The sequence below is a fragment of the Neolamprologus brichardi genome, chromosome 9, assembly GCF_056152115.1.
Source record: "Neolamprologus brichardi isolate AB-2024 chromosome 9, ASM5615211v1, whole genome shotgun sequence".
NCBI classification, from domain to species: domain Eukaryota; kingdom Metazoa; phylum Chordata; class Actinopteri; order Cichliformes; family Cichlidae; genus Neolamprologus; species Neolamprologus brichardi.
In genome coordinates, this window is record NC_142112.1 from 461043 (window position 1) to 478378 (window position 17336).

Genomic DNA, 17336 nt, shown 5'->3' on the forward strand with positions numbered 1-17336 from the left:
TGAGTACACTGAGGCTGCTCTGATATCGATGCCACACTCTGTCAGGTCTGATTCATAGAAGATCAGGTTTCCTTTCTGCAGCTGATCAAAAGCCAGTTTTCCCAGAGACTCCATCATCTTCCTGCTCTCTGGACTCCAGTGTGGATCTGTCTCAGCTCCTCCATCATACTTGACCTTCTTCACTTTGGCCTGAACCACCAGGAAGTGGATGTACATCTCAGTCAGGGTCTTGGGCAGCTGTCCTCCCTCTCTGGTTTCCAGCACATCCTCCAGAACTGTAGCAGTGATCCAGCAGAAGACTGGGATGTGGCACATGATGTGGAGGCTTCGTGATGTCTTGATGTGGGAGATGATCCTGCTGGCCTGCTCCTCATTTCTGAATCTCTTCCTGAAGTACTCCTCCTTCTGTGGGTCAGTGAACCCTCTGACCTCTGTCACCATCCCAACACAGTCTGGAGGGATCTGATTGGGTGCTGCAGGTCGTGTGGTAATCCAAAGGTGAGCAGAGGGAAGCAGTTTCCCCCTGATGAGGTTTATCAGCAGCACATCCACTGAGGTGGACTTTCTAGGGTCAGTTAGGATTGTAGTTTTGTGGAAGTCCAGAGGAAGTCGACACTCATCCAGACCATCAAAGATGAACACAACCTGGAAGTCTTCAAAGCTGCAGATTCCTGCTTCTTTGGTTTCAGTAAAGAAGTGATGAACAAGTCCCACCAAGCTGAACTTTTCCTCTTTCAGCACATTCAGCTCTCTGAAAGTGAATGGAAATATGAACTGGATGTCCTGGTTGGCTTTGCCTTCAGCCCAGTCCAGGGTGTATTTCTGTGTTAAGACTGTTTTCCCAATGCCAGCCACTCCCTTTGTCAGCACTGTTCTGATTGATTCATCTCTTCCAGGTGAGGCTTTAAAGATGTCTCCTTGTCTGATTGTTGTTTCTGGTCTGTCTGGTTTCCTGGATGCTGTTTCAATCTGTCTGACCTCATGTTCATCATTGACCTCTGCAGTCCCTCCCTCTGTGATGTAGAGCTCTGTGTAGATCTGATTCAGAAGGGTTGGGTTTCCTGCTTTAGCGATGCCCTCAAACACACACTGGAACTTCTTCTTCAGGGTGGATTTAAGGTTACGATGACAAACTGCAGCTTGAAGTTCTGATTGAGAAGAAATATGAAAAACATAATTTGAAAGTGGAAATAAAGACTTAATTCTAAAAATAACTAATCTTTAAACCATGTTGCTTCCATCTTGGAAAATGTTCATTCATCCAGCAGCTTAAATCCTTTTTGAAATCCTCTTACGTCTCTGCAGACGGTCAGCCAGCTCCTCCTACTTCATTCTCCTCAGGAAGTCCACTGTCATCTTCACAAATGCCTCTCTGCTGCTGCTCCTCTGACTCTCTAAGCATTCTGGGTAATCTGGACTCAGAACCTTCTGGATCTTCTTCAGCTCGTTCTTCACAAAAGTGATGATGTTGTCCTCCAGCAGCTGGAACAGAATATTTATGAATGAGCCACCACTCCACACACACCACAATCAGACTGAAATCATGGAGCCAAACATCACAAACGTGAACTTGTGAAATCTGTTTTATTCTGAGCTGGACAGACTGACACCCAGACTGGTGATGTTGTTGAGACTAGAGATGGCACGATACCACTTTTTTATGTCCGATACCGATATCATAAATTTGGATATCTGCTGATACCGATATGAATCCGATATAGTGTTTTTTTAATCAATAAAAATGTTTTGTTTAATATATTGCTGCATTTTGTATAAGTTCATACTCAAGTTTAAATAAACAACAACACTAAAGCTATTCTGTTATACCTGTATGTAAAAAATACACTGCACCCAAAATATTTCATAGTTCAGCAAAACTGATCAATCTAATATCCAAAAGTTGATTCTGTTCATCTGGACGTAGCGTTTTCTGGGAGAAACGTTTCGTCACTCTATCTAATCTAATAAACTATCAATCAAACTATCAATCTAATAAACTTAAACCTGCACCATCCTCCCTATTCTGGTATTTTAAAGAGTACTTAGCAGAAATATTAAGCAACCTAACTAATAGGGTTGCAAACTCCCAGCAAAAAAAAAAATAGGGAACCACCCCCCACCCTCCACCTCATGATGCTTAATTGACATAATCAACTTTAATTTGATGCAGTGTGAAAAAAAATGCACAGAAATCAATTATTTTTCAAGAAATATTAAATAGATTCAACATCTTTCTTCTACAGAACTGCAGACAGCACAGATGGTACCTTCCCAAAGTAGTATAGCTTACTAGGGTATATTAGACTTAACAGTTACTATATACATTAATGGACTTCTATATATTTTACATAAGATTAAAACTTTGGGTGTAAGATTCAGATAATTATTTATTAAAAGCTCGACATTTTAAATGAGAATAAGAAAGAAAAGTATGTCTTTGTGCCCCCTTTTCCCTGTTCATGCCCTATCGGCCCCCCTGGCTAAACTTTGCTAGATCCGCCCCTGCACAGTTACGTCAGCTGCGTAGAAAAAGATCCTGGTGTAGAAAGTAATATTAAATAAATTCTAACAACAGCTGATCAAGCTTAAACGTGCTGCTGTTGTTCAGCCGCTGGTTTCCTCTTTCTGGTGCAAAGTGGACCAAAAACAAAGAAGAGAGACGGACTCACGACAGAAAAGCCAATCAGCTGATCATTGATCAGTTTCATGATTGAAGTAGCAGCAGGAGAGAGAGAGAGAGAGAGAGGGGCAGTCGCGCCATATATCGGTTGTTAAGCTTAAAACTGGAATGCTTTACAAACATTCAGAGATTAACTTACACACTTGCTTTACTTCTCTCTGGGAAAACTTCCTCGGAGATGAAATGCTGGTTTGGTAGCGAGGCTACAAATACACACAGCTGCTCTATCACGTGACCACACTGCTCCGACGTGCTACGGTTATAAGCCGAGTCACGCCATGTCACAAGTTTTGTGAGGTGCTTTTTTGATATTTAATGAATCGTATTACATTTTTTATTTCTCTCCGATATCCAATCCGGTAATTTACGTCAGTATCGGACCGATACGTAATATCGGATCGGTCCATCTCTAGTTGAGACAGAAAGCGGCTCGAACTGGCCAGACTGCAGAGGCTCTGCTGAATCTATATGATAAACAGGTAAAGTGTAACTGCATGGTATAAATAACATTATGTAGTTGTTTCGCTAGATTGAAGATGCATCAAAGTAGGTCTGGGTCAGTTATGTTCAAATTAATCACCAAGACATTTTAATTTAGTGAATAAGTAAGTTCATGAATTTAAAATACCAACATAAATCCCATTTACATTTGTATATATACACAAATTAGTGTTGCTGTATGAGGAGTTTAGTTTTTTATTTTGAAAATGCTGGACAGCTTAGATATTTCATGAGAGGTGAACTGAACTGAGCCAGACTGAAGCGTGTAAATGCACTTGTAAAATACATTTGCCCTATTAATTTGGATCTTGTCTGTCTGTGCAGCAAGAACAGGACGCTGATGTCAGACGTACTCTGGTCCTGCACGGTCTTATACCTACGGGAGGAGGAGCCACAATTCTTCAAAGTTTGGAATGTAAGTACTTATTATGGATAATGTGTTCAATAAATAGTACAGGTTAAATGTTGGGTCACAGATGCTACTATATTTACAGAATGTGACATAATAAGCCGAATGGGGTCCTGTCTTAGGTTCATTGTCTGCAAATCTGAAACAGAAGCATGCGTATTAAAAAAGGAGCACGTGAGTTCCAATGTTTACAGAATTAAGAGCTGTGCTGGTCAACAATCCAAATGTGCAGACAATATAAACAAACTAGAAAACAATGAGCACATTAACTCCAACAATTGTATACTACTATAATGAAAACGTGTAAGAAAATGCTCATACATATTTTTTTTGTTTTAAATGTTTCCTAAATTCTATTTTTAAAAGTTTTAAAAGTGAACAACTGGAGAAAAAACTGATGCACTAGATTATTTGTTATAAAAATACTATTTATGTTGAAGTTTAAGGGAAAAGCTAAAGAGTAGATTGAGACTATTTATTTTGTAAAATGTTTATAAAAATGCCTTTTATTAGTTTTATAACAGCATCAGGCTGATACTTTTTTATGTTGTTTCCATAATTATTTTTAAAAGAGAGCCAAACAAAAGGCTGAAGCACTATATTGTTTAAAATGTTCACTGTACAAGTTGCACAATAAGCACTAAAAACATGTTTAAATGCAGAAGCATGTAAGGTTTTGTGCAGGTGGTTATAAATAAACTTGCAATTGCAAATCTGTCTCAGCTTTTTTTTTTCTTTACAGAAAGACCCTGTCTATGAAAGGTTAGACTTAGCGTGCGCTTTAATAGGTAATTAGAGTTTATATAAGTTATAATATTTAAGTTAGTAAAATAATGAAATGAAGTTCAAATAAAATAAAATATACAAGTTTAGTGAAATTAAACTTCGTAAGTTACTTAAATACTAAGTTACAGGTTGGAGGTAGTTCAATTCTTTGATTTTATTCAGGTCATATTTTTTAAGTTACAGTGAACTTATAGTTTTTAAGTAAGTTAACTTAAAAATTATTATGTAATCAGTTTCCTCATGAATGTTGAGTTCACTGAACTTATTCGGGTTTACAGTGTACCCAACAAGGAGTCATTTTTCTCTCTTACGGACCTCGTCCCTGGAGACAGGTAAGTCGTCCCCTCATCCACAGACTCTTCTACAGGAGGAGGTGTCAGTGGGATTAAGGAAGTCCTCAAAGTATTCGTATTCCTTCCACCGCCCAACAATATTCTCTGTCGACGTCAGCAGTGCTCCACCTGCACTATACACAGTGCAAGTAGCACTAGTCTCCCTCAGACTGCAGTTGAAGCTCTGCCAGAGGTGTATGTTGAAGGTCTTGCAGACCGGGGCCTCTGTGAGGCGTTCACACGCACGTTTAGTTGTGCCAGGTCTGTCCAGCATCCTGCGGCATCCTGGTGCCACATGCACTTATGGACCCTTATGTTCAAACATGCTGTTCATTAAGGACAAACTGTGATTTGCACAGTCCAAAAACAAAACACCACTCGGATTCAGATCCAGGAGGCCATTCCTCCCAATCACGCCCCTCCAGGGCTCACTGTCATTGCCCACATGAGCGTTGAAGTCTCCCAGTAGGACAGCAGTGGTTGTTTAATGACTGTTGTAGTCATCAATCAGCTTAAACGCTAACAGAAATGCTCTTACTGCAATAGAGACGGTCAGCCAGCTCCTCCTGCTTCAGTCTCCTCAGGAAGTTCACTGTGATTGTCACAAGTGCCTTTCTGCTCCTCTCCTCCTCATCCTCCCTCTGACTCTCTAAGCATTCTGGGTAATCTGGACTCAGAACCTTCTGGATCTTCTTCAGCTCGTTCTTCACAAAAGTGATGATGTTTTCCTCCAGCAGCTGGAAAAGAATACTTTATGAATGAACCAATCAGAGTGAAATCGTGTAATCATGAAAACATGTAAACACAAAGTGTGGATCATTAACTTGATGTTTACACCTCTGATGAAGTCTCAGCTTTGTTTTTATACCAAAGTAGTTTACACGGAGTTTGTAGTTGCATAGAAAGACTCAAATCATTTGGAATTAAATGTTTTTCATTCACAAGGTTTAGAGGTTCTTTCAACAGTGAAATCCAAGATAAATAATCATGATTATAATATTTCTGACTGAGTCAAAACTGAATTTGTGAATCAGAACTGAATCATTGTAAAAAATCAGCAAAGTACACAAAGTCTGTACTTTTGTTTAAGTAGAAGGACAGCTACTACTATTAAAAACTACTCCAGTAAAAGTTGAAGTACTGATTAAACTTAAAAGTAATAGTAAAAAAGAAAGTAGCTCCTTGGAGGATGTTTCTACTTTTAAGAAGTAGAAAGTTCAGATATTTGTTTAAAAATGTACGGAGTAAAAGTAAAAAATAGTTAATAATAAGTTCATAGAAAAAAACTACAAGTAAACTAAAGATACCTGCAAACAGTAATTAGGTTATGTAATGAAGTATTTGTACTTTGTTCTGAGCCCTACAGACAATCCACTGGTCTACAAAGAGCAGCATGGAGATGACTGTGAACAGAACAGATGTAACAGTAGTTGTTGTACATGTACAGACCATAAATATGGAGTCCAGCTGTGTTTGATGCTGCTGGGCAGACTGACCACTGGGAACCTCTGAGCTCTGCTGCTCCACTCTGTGGACGAATCATGAAGGATTAGATCAACACAGGATAAAGATCCAGGAGTTTCTGCTCAAATAACTTCATCTGAATCAACTTTGTCAAGTTTTAAACTCTCAGATTGTGAAAATATGGGTCATTTTTAGTAAGTTTATGGACGTCCTTTCAGTGGTGATGTCAGGGATGATTTTGAAGAAGCTCATTAAACTGAACCATCAGCAGATCACTGCTCCAAAACCAGAACTTGATCCGAGGTCTCCGTCCACCACCAGAACACCAGCTTTACTAACGTGGTAGATCAGTGTAGTACAGATCAATAACTGATGAGTCATTTTATCAAAATCACTGAGTGCTTCACATCTGACCCTCTGGTGCTTCTGTAGACATTTTGCATATTTAATGAATGTCTGACAGTTTTACATTCATTCTATGAATACAGTGGAAATGTTGTGTTATAGTCTCCATGTTTTTTCCAGCATCATAAATTCTTAAGTTCAGAAAATTAGATTCTTTTTTCACAGCTGAAAAACAACAACATTTATTCTCTATTGAAATCTGCATCCTGCACTCCAAAGGTCACAATCTGAAGGTAACATCTGGTTTTGTTCCCTGTGATTAAATCTGAGCATCAGTATGGTGGGATTTATCCACTACATCCACACCACTGTGGTTCAGTGTTGTCCTGATGGAGTCTCATTAACAGCAGCCAGTATGATCCAGGCTTTAGCTGCTGGGTCTCTTTGTGACCTCTCAGACTGTTTAACAGATCAGACACAAAGAGAATCAGAGCAGCTCTGTTCTTTAAAGACAAACATGAACCCACTCAGGTCACACTTTCCCCACAGATATGAGCATCACTGTCCTCAAACAGCAAATGACCAAGTCTAACATTTGGATCTTTTCTCTTTCGTTGTTTTCTTTTTAATGAATCTTTGTAACAATCTGAGGATGTTTCAGGTCATATTTATCCAGGAAACACAAACATGTAAAGGAGTCATCACAGCTCTCTGACCTCGTTGGTCCAGGTTCAGCACTGAAGTCTGGAGGTTCAGGTTTGGAGCGGTCACTCCTCACAGACGGACAGCTGGACCCTGCAGACTGTGACCTCTGACCTCTGCAGACACAAACATGATTGAAGCAGCTGTGATCACAAAGACTGCAGATAATGCAGCTGTTTCCTGTCAGTAACAGTCCTCTTAGATTAGAGTTCAGCTTTTTACAGGAAAACTGGACAAAACTGATTTTTGTTACAAACTCATTTTCATTTCCTCTCAGCTCACAAACACAGTCAGACAATCAACCAGAATCAACACTGATTATAATGTCAGTGCAGAATTATTTCTGTTACTCAGTGAGTTCAGCTCTCTGACCTCGTTGGTCCAGGTTCACCACTGACTTCAACTAACCTGTTGAAGTCATGAATGAAAGTGCAGACTGAGAGTGGATCACATGATGTTTAAGGTGTGTCATGTGACATGTTCAGTATTGTCACACATGTCTAGATTGTCCCTGATATCATAACTGCTCAAACACTGATGAATATATTTGAAGAATTATTACTGATGGCAGCAAAGTTTGAATGGAGCTCTCTGTCTGTGCTGATTTGTCGCCCTCTGGAGGTCAAAGCACAAACTGCATGACGTCACTGTAACCACCACAGTGACAGGAAGCGTTTTTATGACTGAAACACTGAAATGATGCTAACGGCTGTCATTAGGCTCACTGATAGCAGTGCTGATGTGTTGATGTCAAACACTGGCTCAGGTCAGACTCCTTCATCCTTCTCCAATGTGAGGCCGCCCTCAGACCCACAGGAGCTCTGACCTTTGACCTCCTGACCCTAACCATTTTTTCTCGTTGCATCTTTAAATGCAAATCCATCCAAACTGTAGCCGAGCAAAAGAAGCTGGAAGTTGTTCTATGAAAAATGTTGTCTAAGGAGCTTGGAAAGAAAAGCGTCTGGACTTCTTTAAGTTGCTTGAAGACGTTTCACCTCTCATCCGAGAAGCTTATTCAGTTCGAAGGTCAAATGGTGGAGAGCCCCAGATTTTAAGCCATATGGGAGTGTCACCAAAGAGGGACATGGACGCCTTAACACCCATTCACATCCTGGGCCATTTGATCACAGGAAATCACATGATAGGGTGGGGCTAGATCTCACAGTGGGTTCACCCAAAACCTTGGCTGATTGCGACCCACACCCGTTCTCACACCTTGGCTCGTGTGATTAGGTAGAGGATCAACAGGGGCTCCATGTCCCTGAATTTAAACTGAATTTAAACACACCTGCTGACTTCATGTGTTCTGCTCTGACAGCTGCCATGTGTCACAGTGTGGATAATAAAGCCATCAACCTGCACTCAGCTCCAATAACACCATCAGTGTTTGATGTCCAGAGGATTCATGAGCTTTAACCACGATAGAAGCAGGAAGTTAAGATGAAGATGCACCAGGTTGTGACTGAAGGACAGAGCTGAAACATACAAATGTGAACAGATTCAAGATTCAAAGATTCAAGATTCAAAGCGTTTATTGTCATATGTACAGAATTCAATTCAATTCAATTTTATTTATATAGCGCCAAATCACAACAAAAGTCGCCTCAAGGCGCTTCATAGATACAGAGAAAAATCCAACAATCATATGACCCCCTATGAGCAGCACTTTGGCGACAGTGGGAAGGAAAAACTCCCTTTTAACAGGAAGAAACCTCCAGCAGAACCAGGCTCAGGGAGGGGTGGGGCCATCTGCTGTGATTGGTTGGGGTGAGAGAAGGAAGACAGGATAAAGACATGCTGTGGAAGAGAGACAGAGGTTAATAACAGATATGATTCAATACAGAGAGGTCTGTTAACACATAGTGAGTGAGAAAGGTGACTGGAAAGGAAAAACTCAATGCATCATGGGAATCCCCCGGCAGCCTACATCTATTGCAGCATAACTAAGGGAGGATTCAGGGTCACCTGGTCCAGCCCTAACTATATGCTTTAGCAAAAAGGAAAGTTTTAAGCCTAATCTTAAAAGTAGAGATAGTGTCTGTCTCCCGAATCCAAACTGGAAGCTGGTTCCACAGAAGAGGGGCCTGAAAACTGAAGGCTCTCCCTCCCATTCTACTTTTAAATACTCTAGGAACAACAAGTAGGCCTGCAGAGCGAGAGCGAAGTGCTCTAATAGGGTGATATGGTACTACAAGGTCATTAAGATAAGATGGGGCCTGATTATTTAAGACCTTGTATGTGAGGAGCAGGATTTTAATTCTGGATTTAACAGGAAGCCAAAACAGGAGAAATCTGCTCTCTCTTTCTAGTCCCTGTCAGGACTCTTGCTGCAGCATTTTGGATTAGCTGAAGGCTTTTCAGGGAGTTTTTAGGACTTCCTGATAATAATGAATTACAGTCGTCCAGCCTGGAAGTAATAAATGCATGAACTAGTTTTTCAGCGTCACTCTGAGACAGGATATTTCTAACAGAAGAAAGAGCATGCACAATGCCAAGTAGGATAAGGGTTAAAAGAACAAGAATAAATAAAAAGATAAAAATGAGGATAAAAAATAATTAAAATAAAAATAAAATAAAAAGATAAATAACTGCAAATAAGTACAAATAAGTAACTGAAGACACGTGTGGTCTGCAGATGTCGATGTACATGGATGTACAAAGGAGTTTAATGTGCAAAATGAACTTAGTGTGCAAAGTGACCTGATGTGCAAATTGCAATTTGAGGTCGGTCAGCTGTTCAGGAGTCTGATAGCAGTGGGGAAGATGGAGTTGTTGAGTCTGGATGTTCTAGATTTCACACTTCTGAACCTTTGTCTCGAGGGCAGAGGTGTGTCTCTCCTCTGGACTCTGTGATGGTAGCTGCTCTGCAGAGAGGGCAGTGGGGTCCTGATGATCTTCTCCACAGTTGTTATCACTCTCTGCAGGCATTTGCGGTTTGCAGTGGTGCTGCCGTACCATGCAGTGATGCAGCTGGTCAGGGTTCTCTCCACAGTGCAGCTGTAGAACCTGCTGAGGATCTTGGCCAACATACCAAATGTCCTCAGCCTCCTCAGGAAATACAGCAGCTGCTGAGCCTTCTTGACCAGCTGTGTGGTGTTCAGTGTCCAGGTGAGGTCCTCACTGATGTGGACGCCCAGGTACTGCTGCTCACCCTCTAAACAGCGGCTGGTGAGGCCTCGTCTTCTTCCTTGTGTCCACTATCATCTCCTTTGTCTTATCAGTGTTGAGGGTGAGGTTGTTGTCCTCACACCATGACACCAGACCGACCTCCTCTCTCCTATAAGCCACATCGTCCTCTCCAGTGATGCGACCGATCACTGCAGTGTCATCCGTGAACTTCAAAATGATGTTGTCTTTGTTGGAGGTGACACAGTCATAGGTGACCAGGGTGTAGAGGATGGGACTGAGGACGCAACCCTGTGGGACGCCAGTGTTTGTCTGCCAGTCAAAAAGTCCTGTAGCCAGTCACAGAGGGTGGAGGGTGCAGGCCAAGTGTAGCCAGTCACAGAGGGTGGAGGGTGAGGCCGAGTGTTGACAGTCACAGAGGGTGGAGGGTGAGGCCGAGTGTTGACAGTCACAGAGGGTGGAGGGTGCAGGTCGAGTGTAGCCAGTCACAGAGGGTGGAGGGTGCAGGTCGAGTGTAGCCAGTCACAGAGGGTGGAGGGTGCAGGCCGAGTGTAGCCAGTCACAGAAGGTGGAGGGTGCAGGCCGAGTGTAGCCAGTCACAGAGGGTGGAGGGTGCAGGTCGAGTGTAGCCAGTCACAGAGGGTGGGGTGCAGGCTGAGTGTAGCCAGTCACAGAGGGTGGAGGGTGCAGGCCGAGTGTAGCCAGTCACAGAGGGTGGAGGGTGCAGGCCGAGTGTAGCCAGTCACAGAGGGTGGAGGGTGCAGGCCGAGTGTAGCCAGTCACAGAGGGTGGAGGGTGCAGGCCGAGTGTAGCCAGTCACAGAGGGTGGAGGGTGCAGGCCGAGTGTAGCCAGTCACAGAGGGTGGAGGGTGCAGGTCGAGTGTAGCCAGTCAAAGAGGGTGGGGTGCAGGCCGAGTGTAGCCAGTCACAGAGGGTGGAGGGTGCAGGTCGAGTGTAGCCAGTCACAGAGGGTGGGGTGCAGGCCGAGTGTAGCCAGTCACAGAGGGTGGAGGGTGCAGGTCGAGTGTTGCCAGTCACAGAGGGTGGAGGGTGCAGGTCGAGTGTAGCCAGTCACAGAGGGTGGAGGGTGCAGGCCGAGTGTTGTGAGTGAGTTTGTGTGGGATCACAGTATTGAAAGTGGAGCTGTAATCAACCAAAAGTACCCTGATGTAGGAGTCTTTGTTTTCCAGGTGGGAGGGGTAGTAGTGAAGGGCAGCAGCGATGTGTCTGATGAGGACCTGTTGGACTGGTAGGCACACTGCAGGGGTCCAGAGTGTCTGTGATGTTGCTCTGGATGTAGGTGGCAGATTTCTTTTTTCATGTATTAATCACATATTTAATCACATCACATTAGTTATAGTAATATCACTTTCTCAGTTTACCATAGTAAGAGCACTCCTGTCACTAGTTTACATGCATGTGGAAAGATGTTAAACAGATAGCGAGACTCCTTCTGCTTATCAGGTATGTAAATCTTTAGGTGACGGCCAAGCAGAAAACAAGGTCATAATTCTCTCTGTGAGGGAGGAGGTATAGCCCCCCCTGAGAGGGGCCAACATGTGAGAGTCTGTGGATGTTCTTTGTCTGTGTGTCTGTATATAAGATGTAAGGGCGGTGGCCACAGAGATGGTCCTGGTGTTTCACTGGGATGCTCTCTCCACATTGCAATGTGTTTATTAAACCCACTTCAAATCAAGGTCACTGGGTGTGTTGCAGAGTATATAGTTAGTGTAGTTGTTGTTTTGTGTGTCAGTTCTACTACTAAGTGTCACAGTTGCCGCAAGAAAGCCACCAAAAGCAGGTTGAAGTGTAAACGCTGTGAGAAAACAGGAGGAGTGATAAACCTCCTGTTTTCCCACAAAACAGCACAACCAAGGACTCAGAAGCTCAATATAAAATACAAGAAGTTAAAACCGTGACAGACTTACCTTTAACTGCCCAAGACAAAGTTATGTGACATTAGTGATGTTTGTACTAACTTGGTTTTAAAGCTTTTTCTTTAACATATACGCTGTTCAATAGTTGTAGTTGATGATTTTATGGATAATTAAAGTCATATATGATTCATGTTAGTGACGTGTGTATCGTCCACACTGCTTTGAGGAGTTTTTGCTTCGGTTTTCTCATATTTTTTTCTCAGTCTCATGTTTTGTCATTTCAACTCCATGTGTGGCAAATTCCAACCTCAGCCAAGCTTTCCAAGTCCATTGGCACAAAGTGCTTGTGCACAGATGTTTTCAGTACTCCACTAAGAGATTTTGCAGCTTCCCAGTTTGTGATTAGGTGGACATCTCTCCATCCATGCTTTGAATGTATTTTCCAACAGACCATTTAAATAATACATTTCTGTGTCATGTTCCTGTTCCCGCAGGTGCATACTGTGGAAATCTCTGTGGCCATGTAGTGGTGAGGTTGCTACCCAGTGTGGTTATGGCGTTTAAATAGAGCGGCTATTGGACGAATTTCACCAGTGTCACCAATTTTCTAAAGAAATATATTTCAGAAGGTATTGTTGACATGAAAATCTCACCAGATGTGGCAACAACCCATCACATGCAAAGTAATCAAACCACACGTTTCCATTGATTATGTGTAATAAAGAGAAATAAGACAGGGGAAAAGTCTTGAACACACTTGCTGCAGTTGGTTTAATACTTTGTACAAAAGCCTTTGTGTATGATGACAGCATCAAGATGTCTCCTGTGTGGACAAATTAGTTGTACGCATGTATTCTGTGCGCTGTGGGCGTGGCTCTACACAAAGTGACAGTCTCCGAGGTAACCACCATGAGATGCTAAAGTGCTCTTAACTTGCACATCACATGTGCTCAGATGTTTCTCCACATCAACAGGGCCTCTTCTATAAACTGTGAGGATTCAGGTCAATGGCCGTTCTATCAGCTTTATTTTCTCTCTCTGAAACCAGCTGGCTGTGTTTGGGATCATTGTTTGCTGAAATGTCCACCCTTGTTTCATCTTCATCAACACAAATTTTCCACTAGAGGGCACATTTACAAATGTACTTAAAATGTCTCAGAGTTTATGAAAAATCAAATATTAAACAGTTCCTCAAATAAGCACACTGCTCAACTGGCTATTTCATTTCTTTTATTTTATGTCTTCAGTCTCCTGTGAATGTGGAGCTGGTCAGTGTTTCTTCCCCCAGATTTATATTTGAATTTGAAGTTGCTTTCAAAAAAGATCAGACTTGTTGCAGATAAAGATAAAGGTGCAGGTAACTTTGAATGAGCCCTTTCCACATCTGATCTCTGCTCTTGTTACAGTCACAGTTTCCAGGAAGCTCCACAAGTGTGACGTGCTGGAGAAGAGGTTTGTTTGGCAGCCTGACAGTCATACACTTCACTAGTGGCCAATACCACGTCTTATTACCTTCTCTTTGTCTTGAATCATTACTTGAAGAAGAAATGACAAAACTAAAAGTTTATATTAAATAAACTGAAAATAACAAACCCAAAGCAACAAATGAGTTTTGCATCAATCATTGGTTTTTAATTTGAGATCTACGTAAGAAAGCTAATCACAAACTGCTAATGAACTTCTACCATGGAGATCCTTCTGCTGCACACTGTGGTTCAGCTGCTGTGGAGGACAAGAGGAAACTGCAGCGGGTGGTGAGGGCAGCAGAGCGGCCCTGGGCCCGACACTAACCTCCCTCAGAGACATTTATATACTGGCAATATCGTCCTCAAAGACCCCTCGCACCCTGGACACTCACTGTGCACCACCACCCATCACATTGCACCTTATATCGCACTGATCACCTGCTCCTTCGTCTGGCATATAACTTGTATATAACTTGTACATGTCTGTGTAGATACTTAGTCATTATTTACATTCCCTGTGTACGCACCTCTTAAACTTTAAGTCTATTTTTTTCTCTTTTTCTTTCATGTTTTTTTTATTCTGAAGGAATTTTAATGTAAAAGTCAACCTGCTGCTGTGGGAGAGATGCCAAACTGTGTTTCATTGTTCTTGTAAGAGTGACAGTAAAGATCTGTTCTATTCTATTAACGTATAATAACATACACTATGTCACAAAATACATTTTACTAAGTTTTTCACTACATGTGAGTCAGACATGATGTCAATAGACCAGGTCATACAGTAATTATTGTTATAGAAAGTTATTATATAGCATTGTCAACATTGCTCTTCTTCTAAAGATTATTGTTAAGTTAGCTTAAATGCAATCAATTCATTAGTCGATCGTTCTTCTTTTGCATTTTAAAGTTCAAATAGTGTCCTTTACCTGCTTCCTCTGATATTGATGTTTGTGATGCTGCTGACTTCTCTTTGTCTTTGTCTGGACCCAAACATCCTCTTCAAAGAATACCTGGTTAGTAATGTTTACTGTTTACATGTGATCACTTTCCAACCCTCTTATATATGTTGGCTCTGTCTCAGAAGCCTCCCTTTGTTTTTCACGTAGCCGTCACCTGGAGATTTACCTCTCCAATCCTCCCTCCTTCCTCCCCCCTGATAAGGGAAGGAGTCTCACATCTGTGTAACGTCTCCCATGAACTTGCAATGCCCCACTGTGTGTGTGTGTAGAACAAAGATGTGAAGCAGCATAAGACTCACATGTGATGCTGTCCTACATGCATAGAACTAAGTGACAAAGTGATCATGAAATAAAGAAATGTCCCATCACAGATGTTTTGCCTGACAGCTGTGTTCAGCTCACAGAATAAAGAGTTTGAGTCCCTCACTGACTCAAACTCCTTCAGTGACACTTCCAGCCTTGCAGATTAGTTTGCTGATCCTGATGCATCTCTGGAGCTGATGCTGTCCCCCAGCAGACAACAACAACATAGATGCACTCACTAGTCCACTTTACCCTCTAATCACATCTCTGAGATCTGCAGGTTGCTCCAGTAGAGACTCTTGTGCAATGCCAGGTGTTTGTGTTTGTATTTGTCTGTAGGTACACATTAGATATGACCATAGACGCACACACAAGTGAACACAGGAGCACAGATGGTTTCCATCTCCACCTGCTTCCCTCTTTCTTCACACAACTGTGAGGATGATGAAGAGGTTTCAGGACGAGGTGGTCAGCAAGCACAGGATAAAGCAGGGCCATGAAACTCTCTCGTGCAGCAGATGTTTAATAAGACTCAGCTTTAGGTTCTTTTTTCACCTGGCAGCAAAGTAACAGCTTCACTAATGTGAACAGTCACAATGTTAAACGTTACTATATTTTCATATATTTTTATACGTCATCTGTTGATGCTGCAGAATAAAGTCTGTTAACAGAGTCCAGGATGTGTAGAGCAGGTCCAGCTCTCCCTTTACTGTGTCCACTTTCATCAGCCCCTGTTAAGTGACACAGAGTGCATGTGTGTCTGTTAGCTGTTGTTTATTGTGAAGAAGACAGATGGAACAAATGAACACACACTTTTAGAGAAATCTGAAAAAGAAACACGTGCTTGGGCTCCTTCTGTGCTCGTCTTTATTAATGCTGATCTTTCTTTCCTGTTTGTTCTTTGGCACAAGCTTCAGTCTTTTCTCCCAGGGCTCCTTCACACTTATAAATACACCTACATTCATTTATACACAAACATCATGAAACAAAGGGGCTGGCTTTGTAAAAGAGGACATAAGATCCTCTCTGAACAGCACATTAATATCAAACACAGGACTAAACAGGATATACTAAGTCTGTGGTGTTTTCATTATTACTTGCTAAGTATTTTTCCAGTGGTTTGAAATGTGACTCAAGTCTGATTCTTCTACTGTGTGTGAACTCTAAGCAGCTGCATTAAACACCTGCTTTTCAAACTCAATTCTATGACTCTGTGAAGTTAAACTTTTGTCACCTGCATAAATAACAATACTTGATCTAGTAAGGACTGCAGTGCTCCTATGATCCCAGCTTATAGATGGAGGCTAGCATAAGAGGCTCACCAGCTAAAGCAGCACACCTCGGTCTCCCAGCCTATTAAAAGCAGCCCTTTGCTTCACCTGCTTCACTAAACATTATTATTATTTAAGCAGAGTGGTGTGATTTATGTAGGCATTGCTGTGTGACAGGATGACTTTTCTTGCACACCCACCAAATGAGGGCGCACATGCTTCCACGCCCACTGGTGACTGCACACATGCTTTCAAGGAAGCATTTCATTCATCCCTAACAAATGGAACAAAACACTGTGCAGCGTGTTCAGGTTTGAACGTGGCCCTGGCCTCTCTCTGCATCCACCTGCATCGGCACAAACGACACACATCCACTCCCTGCTGAACTGCTTATATTTGATGTGTTGAAGTTTGAATAAATTCCACTTTATTTATAGGAACATTTCATCTGTGAACTCCTGCTCCCCACTCTCCTTGAGCCAATTTGTGACGGGAACATGACATAAGAAAACTGATTTATCCCTTTTTGATTCTGTGTATCTGGCGCTCATCCAGGGAGTTTACACTTGGCAAAAACAGACTGAATTTGTCTGGAGAACTTTGGCTTCAGCCAAGTTAGATAAACACACTGTGTCTCTTTCAAAACAGCAGTGTGGTAACTTGTTCACTGTTATACTTCTATAGTTTCCCATTTTGTGAGCTGTGGATGTGGAAAGTGTCTCAGTGACACATCCACATGAAAACGGCGTTACCTTCTTTCATTTGCTCGTCAAATGAACGAGCTGTTTGGACTTTAACGTCACAGCTGATGCTTTGATACTTGAACTCAAGAGTTCAGCTTCCACTCAGAGGTACAAGTACACACAGCAAAGATAAACGTGTACACAAGGTGGAAACCACAAGTGCACAGCTCCAACCAGAGATGGGCAGTAATCCGATTACTTTTTTCAAGTAACGAGTAAAGTAAGGGATTACTATTGCAAAAAAGGTAATTAGATTACAATGGATAATATATCGAGTGCAGAGAGAGTGTGAGCGTGCAGCGTTTAAAGCGTGGAAGTACTGACCTTACTTTGAGTTTGATTCTGTAAAAAGTGACAAAAACATTAGTGTCC

General features: G+C 42.0%; 1 protein-coding gene and 1 long non-coding RNA gene across 10 annotated transcripts in view; both read right to left on the reverse strand.

The window, feature by feature from the left end:
* The window catches only part of LOC118456097 (protein NLRC3-like), a 559092-nt gene that overhangs the window by 71050 nt on the left and 470706 nt on the right, over positions 1–17336 (reverse strand). The gene's annotated exons all lie outside the window — the stretch shown is intronic.
* Positions 537–7266, reverse strand: LOC148101064 (uncharacterized). Its single transcript, XR_015719589.1, has 4 exons — positions 7234–7266; positions 6158–6236; positions 1296–1482; positions 537–1148 (listed from the first exon to the last, which is right to left on the reverse strand). It is a non-coding gene; the product is annotated as an uncharacterized LOC148101064 (long non-coding RNA).